Below are 7,972 nucleotides of genomic sequence, written 5' to 3'. Positions count from 1 at the left end.
CAGAACTGGAAAAGTTATTTCAGTGAATTAGACTTCTTTAAAATGGTCTAAACTTTCCTGCAGAGTTTTTCATGTTGATGATGTTATGTAGAAAAAGAAGCCACTGGAGGAATTCAATCTTGCAGAGAGGAGAAATGTGATAAAGACCAAGTGCCTATAAATGAGTCTATAAGAACTCGTTGCAAACTGCAGAGATTTCATTTACCCAGCAAGTAAGTTTGAGTTTCATAAAGCATAAGCAGGCTCTGTGGATCAGTCACTAAATCAGATTGCAATTTTACTGCCCTGTCTTAAAAACACCTCCATCTCAAGTGGAACTGGAAAGTTCATGGGGGTGTTGAGGTTAGTGATTTCAGAAAAGAAGCAAAAAGCCCCAATTAGCAATTCCAAAGTATTTTTGTCTTGCAAAAACCTTGAGGCAGTTTGGGAGGAATGGGGTGGGGAGGAAGAAGCTTTAGGTCATTTGCTAGGGGAATCTTGGTTTGTGAGTAACCCCAAACAACCCCTCTTGTGGCAATGAAGAGCCACATATGCATTGTACAGCACTGTACAGGGAATGAATTGATCCAGGGAGTTAGGCAGGTCGGGAGCTGTATACTTCCAGCCATTACGCAGGGAATAAAAATAAATGTCCACCAGGAAACTGCATATACTTGTCTCCTCGCGCAAACTCCCACACTATAGCCACGCACGGCAGAGCCTGAAAGGCAGCTAGCCATACAGATCCACCCAGAAGATCATGGGAGTACATGCATGTAGCCTTCAGAAAAATTAAAAGGGAGCCAGTTGGTGAAAGTGCACAAGAATTAGCCACTGAGATAATCCTTAGAAGAGCTGCACTCAAGAAAATGATCAGCATTTGTTTTCCACGAGCCACTTTTCCCCCCACATTCAAAGGGCACCTTGAATATGACTTATGGGTTCTGTAAGCCACAAAAAAAATGATGAATCAGTATGCAATTTCTAACAGGAAAACTATGGTGAGCTAATAGAAACAGGCAATTTGCACACTTTGCAGAAACAGCTAGGGCTTCTGTAGATGTCAGTTAAACTTGTTCTCTGACCAGTTTTCATAGAAAGATTAGACGTTTATATGAATAAGAACAGCCTCGAAAATTGCACTAGCTGGGCTGCAAATTACAAGGACTTTCAAGCCTCATGCTTCAGAGGATACACTGAAGACCACTGAGGTCAGGAAGAAATGTTCCCTGCAGAATGGCATGCACAGGGTGGGTGAATGAGTCCATTTCAGAACTACCCATATGTGTGACACAGGTGGAATTACGGGGGAAGGCATGGCATGAAAGATCCCCAGCAAAATCTCACATAACATGGGGATGGGGGAGATCATCAGTGACATATTGTGATATGCAATTATATGAGCTGTAGTGAATTAGTGTGAGTTTGTATTCTTAAATGGAAACATTCATTGCGCACTGACGTATGCTACCAGACCCGAAGATTCAGATTCACGAGCTAAGCCATGCACTTCTTTTAAAAGTAACTCAAATTACTATAATTTTCTACCTATCTCCTATGATGCTGTACCTACTATGCTGAAATTCCCCCGTGGGACTTTAATGAATAGCTTAGCCTGGGATATAATTTACTAAGATTTCAATGACGCTCCTGCATATCAACAAGATCTATTTCTGCTGCAGCTACTTGTGTTGAAGGTGGTATTACATCCCTCCTTACATTATACTAAAAAAGCCTTTTATGGCGGTATCTCAGCAATGCAGGGATTCTACTTGGGAGTCTATTTTTGCAAAGCTCACACAGACTGCAACTGCCTTGAGGAGATGGATGCAGACCAGGTGGGAAATGTTTTACAATTCTTGAGGCTATAAGTGAAGTGCCAATGCTTCAATTCCGTGCCCACAAGCTCTGAACAGACTGCATGCTTAGCCAGACTGTATCCAGGTCTCCCCAGCACCAGAAACCTCAAAAGCAAACTTTGGACTCTGCTGAGTTGGAAATATAACAGAATTCGCCTCTTTGGTACTATTTTAACTCTTGTATTTCCACACCCAGTTCCCACTGAAATGTGTAAGATGGAACCAAAACCTCCAAAAATGGGTCAGCTTTTTGGGTGAAAGTTCATGTCAGGTCTTCCTGTCACCAGATTGGTTGTCCACAGCCCTTACTCTCCGTATTGCCAAACATAAACACAGCCCGAGCTTTTTTCATCTCGCAGAATATTTAAGATATATATAAAGAATATGCTTCTTTATTCATCATCACCGTGCCCGCCCAAGGTGCGCAGAAAGATTCATTGCAAGAGAACAAAGATGGTCTTGAGACTAAAGCACACAAGGAGATCTGGGCTCTAGCCCCCAGGTCTGCCGCAGACTTCCTATGTGACCCTAGGGTAAGTCACTTAATCTTTCTGTGTCTCAGTTACACATCTGTACAACAAGAATAGTCATACTTCCTATGCCTGGTCAAGCTCTTTGGGGCAAATGCTTTCTCTGTTATGTATTTGTACAGCTCCAAGCACAATAGAGGTCTAGTCTTGAGTGGGGGCCTGTTGGTGCTATTGAAATATACCAAGAAAATTAGCTATCATTCATAAGAGATTTTGAGCTCCTCACTGGAAGGTGCTGTAGAAAGGTCACATGTTGTGGCTTTTTGATTGCACAGCACTGAAGTGAGGTGTAGAGGAGTCATATGTCAGTGCAGAGCCAGATACGTGCTCCTTACAGCATACAAGCTTGAACTTGGGGCACTAGCCAGGTTCCATCATTTAGCTGCTCTCTGTAGAAAAATGACCTCGAGTGAATCATGTCATTTGAAAAGAAGGTTGTGAACAACAAAAGCCACATCCCTTTGCCCACATACTTCACTTTGTTTTCTTTTGTTTCATCCTGCTCTGGTTTTTGACCTTTCTGCAACCACAGGGCCAAAGAACTCTCCAGGAAAACAATGAGAAGGCAGCCCATAAAACTTCACTCTGGTCTCCTTTGCCTGGAACAGTGTTCATTTCTTCCTCTTCTCTGCTGATGGACATGCTGCTGGGTTGGGTCTTAGGGGGCTACATTCCATTTGATATGCTGTTGATTTAAGAGAAAATTTAAGACTGCTCTGTCTTTTCTAGGCAATGGCAATGATCCCTGCCAGGTCACTTTTCTGAGATGGATACTTCGTTGCTGGCCAGCATATAAAAGGTCAGAGCTGCTCTCATTTAATCTTGCTGTGGACTATTTGTTTTGTCAGGTGTACTTTACTTTATAAGGGACCTTTTGGACTTTAGCTGTTCGTTAGCAGTGTGGGTCAGCCCACTCCAATCTGTGCTTTGCTCAAACTACTTTTCTTCGGCGTTCTGGAGGAAGCTTATTTGACTGTGCCACAACCTGACTCTTGATGCAGCTGTAAGAGATTCAGCCCTGGTCTATGCTAGAACATTAGGTCTATTTAAATATGTCAGTCAAGAGTGTGAAATATCCACACCCCTGAGCACCGTTATTAAGCTGACCTAAGTCCCCGGGTAGGTGGACAGATGAATTCTTCCATCAACCTAGCTACTGCCTCTCAGGGATGTGAAGTGCCTGCGCCCACAGGAGACCCCTCCCATCAGCATAGGCCATGTCTACTCTAAAGTGCTTCAGTGGTGCAGCTGTGGTGTTTTATGTGTAGACAAGCCCATAGACTGGTGGCCCCCAAACTTTTTAAGTCACAACCCCCTAACCCATAATGGCATCTGTCCACACCTGCCCCCAGGAGCCAGGGTCAGGAGCCAGGGCTGGGAGCGAGACCAGAGCCAAGATCATCTCTCAGCTAAAGTGCCTGTGTAGAGAATCAAGAAGCAGGGATGGAAATTGAAGTGAATAAGAATTTTCACAGACAGACATTTAACATGGAGTTATGGCTTTAATCCTTTTAGTAGGTTGCACTAAAGGCATTAAAACCACAATTCTAGCTTTAATTGGCTGCCCCTCATCTGATCCAAAAACGTGCTCATATGATTTTAGAGTATAGTGGCACTTGCACCTTCCAAACTAATGCAAAGATGCAAAAAAATGCGTTGGTGTGAGGCAGCCTGCTCCCGTTCTGTTAGTACAATATAGGCACTGTATCTCTTCCCTATTTACTTTTCCACCTTGTTGATGTTAGGGGCAAGTAACTGCCTTTACCTGTCTTTTCAGCGTGTACTGCTGCAGACCCTGGCACGTGGCATCCACTCTGGCATGTAAGAACCGTTACTCTCCTTTAACAGTGAGTTACCATGTTCAGAGTATTTCCTTTTTTTTTTTTTTCACGGCATCACACGCTCACACACAAGGTTAGTTACTGACAGCTCCACTTGCCAAAGGGAGAAAATATTTGTCAACAGCACCATTGACATCCAATACGGGAAGTAAACAAATAACACAGCGGAAAACAAGTTAAGGTCTGAATTCTTCAAGCCCTTTTGATGGCAGCAAAGTGCAAGGTGCCCGTAGGCAGCTGTAGTGGATTTTGATTACACAGGTACATGACACTTGTGTACATGGGAAATTGACTGGGATAGCTGTTGTAGAATAAACCATTCTGCAATAACCATTCTGGAATAGCTCCCAGTATGTGCACTCTAGTCCAGAATAAAAATCTCTTTTATTCCAGAATAGAGTGTCCACAGAGGGAGCTATTGCAGCTCAGCTATTGCAGAATGGCCTGCTGCAAGAATGACACTGGTCCGTTTCCCCATGGAGGCAGGGTCAATTAGGTCATGGCCCAAAGAGTGGGTTATTGTTGACTTTCTGCTAAAGTTAAGGTGACCCTGGCTTTCTGTGGCCATGGCAGAGATGGCTTTCTGTGGCCATGGCAGAGAAAAAGATTGAGTTTATGTGTGAAAAGGCGTGAATGTCCTCAGTAAACCTCACAAAACAACTGGAATCAGGGAGAAGCAGAGCATGCAGTGGCAAGCAGGGGGCATTTCCAGGGAAGGTTTGGAGGCAGGGGGACTTAACTCAACATTTGGGTGCCTTGCTCATGCCCTGAACCTCCTTCAGTAGAACCAGGCTGGATAGCAACCTTTGTTTGAAGTTCCAGAATGTTTAGTTCTGGACCCCAAAAATCTCCCTGCCTACTGTCTAGGAAACAGGCAGGTATGACAATTTGCCAACCCTGGTCATCTCGGCTGGCAGGGCCCAAGGGTGCTCTTCCATCTTCCATGAGAACACACAAGTCCCCTTCCACTTTTCTGTGGCTGTTGTGGTAGGCTTCCAGGCCTGCTCTCCATCTTACCTTTTCTGGAGAGTGACCAGTAGGCCCACTCTTCACCTCCATCTCCCTACGCCCATTTGCCATCTGTTGAGGGGCAGACACCTTGCCTGCTATAATTGTATGCAGTCAGGGTTACAGTCTCTCTTCTTGGTTCCAGTAATAACATCTGAAGGGCTCCAAGGCCAATATGTGTCTGATTGCGCTGGGCTATTCTCAGATAAGGAAAGGAAGTTCCCACTATCAACCAAGACCATCCATCATTACCTGGTTCGATAGGCTTGCTTTAGCTTGCTGCTAACATTTACAAACGTATACTGTGCATGGTTCTCACCAGGACAAGATGTGCAACCACAATAACAAACAACATCCATCACAGTCCAGTTTCCTCTCAGTAATTCAGAGCACTGTTCTTGCTTGCAGAGTGGAGTCAACCAGTGTGGCCCAGCATATATGGGACGCTTCCACATGACATGCTGTTGATTTTCTGCTGCTAAGATGCTGTTTGGCTCATAAGGCTATACTGTGTGTTTCTAGTTTGGGCAGAGGTGTCTCGTTTGGTTTCAGAGCCACCAATAGAAGCAGCAAGAACAACCACCTGAATTGCAGGGATCTTTGAGAAGGGAGTTGTGGTCCAGTGGGTGGTGAATAGGCTCAGAGAAGACTGCAATTCTATTCGCAGCACTGACACAAGACAAGGTCTTTCCTGCTTCTCCCTCTGTTAAATAATACCCATCCTTTTAGTAAAGTGCTTTGAGATCCCTGTACAAGCCCTCTGCATTCTCATTAAGGAAATGATTGATATACAGGCTCTTATTAGGAGGTTCTGAGCGCTGTTTCTCTTGCCCGCTTCCTCTAGGGATCAGGTTTATCATCTAGTTACAAGGCTACATGTGCTCTCTACCCCACTGACGTTACCAGTTTCTTTTTACTAGTGTCTCATAGCAACCCAAAATAATAATAATAATAAATAAATGGGGCTTCTCTTACTATTTAAAAGCAACTAAAAAAACCACTCTACAAGCAATTAGCATTTTATCTTGTTAATGATTCTAAAGCCTTCCACTTGCATCCAAAAATAATTGCACTCAGCAAGAGTTGAGGAATATTTTTTTTTCTAATCATGGAACAGATGTTCCACTAAGACCGTAAGGTGGTTAACTACCAATAAAAGTAATTAACAAACTAAATACTGATTAAAGAAGTCGTATACTCAAACCAACGCCATTTTGAGAGAGAGAGAAGGCTACCCTTATTCTGTCTTTAAAATACAAATAGATTTTTCCTTCCTCTTTTGCAAATGTTCTTGTAGCTAAAGGCTATTTTTTGCTATCTTCTAAGTCAGCTTTTCGTAAATGTAATGCAAGTTGAGCCGGTCTCCAGCTTGGATATTAGGAAAACCTTTTTCACTAGGAGGGTGGTGAAGCACTGGAATGGGTTACCTAGGGAGGTGGTGGAATCTCCTTCCTTAGAGGTTTTTAAGGTCAGGCTTGACAAAGCCCTGGCTGGGATGATTTAGTTGGGGATTGGTCCTGCTTTAAGCAGGGGTTTGGACTAGATGACCTCCTGAGGTCCCTTCCAACCCTGGTATTCTATGATTCTAAGCCAAACTGTTGCTTAAGAGGTCAATGTCATTTCCAATCCACCCCGTCCCATGCAAGTCAAACAAACGGATCTTCTCTCTTTCCCTTTGTAGATAGTGTGTACATGGCAGACAGAGATCAGAAAGTATGTCCACCAAACCCAGCAATAAGTGATTGCTCTTCATCTTCATTCATAAGTCATGATTTTCAAAGGCTCAGATGATAGATCTCAACTCATCAGACGGTTTCTCTTTATAATACCAAGATCATATGCTGTTTTATAAATTCTAAGGGCTCTGTCGTTGGTGATGGGGGTTGTGAGGGACAGTGTGCTATCATGTGAACTCACATTGCATTTTAAATGGGAGAATGGATGTATCAACTGCATGGTATTGAGCAAGTAGAACATCCCAAAAATGTGCCTGGGCATCAACATCTTAATGGATCTTGGGCAAGACTCATGCATTGAGTGTGGATTTCAGTGCAGCCATTCAGTCATGCCCTCGACACAGCCTCCATCAGAACTTTGGGGACCAGAATGGCTTGGTTTCAGAGCACAATCTAAGAGACTTGGGTGAAAAGGTCAGGGCAGAGTGCAAGGTGAACAGATGCTAATAGAACACATAAAAATGAAAGCTGTGTTCGATCCCTGTCCCTGCCTAAAACTATGTGCTGGGCTTTTTTTCCCTACATTACTCGAGCTTTACAAGGCAAGTTTTTCCAGTGAAAGCTATGCAGCAAGGGACATTTACCACAGCTTGATTTCACTGATCATATTTACAATCTCTTACTCTTTTATCATGTGTTTTAATGAAATGTCACGCACGCACACACAGAGAACGAAACCAGAAATATCTGGTTTCCTCTGCCCCCAGTTTTCATCTCTGACAGTAAATGACTAACAAATAGCTGATTGTCCTATAATATAACCTGTTTAATTATTTAGTGTGGGGTTTGTTTATTTATTTATTTAGTGCTAGTGGAAAGTGCTAGATTGACAGCAACTGAATTCCTGGTTTTCCAGAGAAGCAGGCAGAGCACAGACAAGGAAGAGTGGCGATGCTGCCTAGTGATGGAGCAGGACTGGCCTTGAATGGGAGTCCAGAGACCTAGGTTCTAAGCCTAGTTCCATTAGTGACGTGTTGTGTGATGTTGGGCAAGTCATGGCGCTGTTCTGTGCCTCAGTT

Source organism: Gopherus flavomarginatus, chromosome 12 (assembly GCF_025201925.1).
Source record: "Gopherus flavomarginatus isolate rGopFla2 chromosome 12, rGopFla2.mat.asm, whole genome shotgun sequence".
In the NCBI taxonomy this organism is placed as follows: Eukaryota; Metazoa; Chordata; order Testudines; family Testudinidae; genus Gopherus; species Gopherus flavomarginatus.
The sequence above is the reverse complement of the archived record's forward strand: the minus strand, read 5'-3'. Positions refer to the sequence as shown.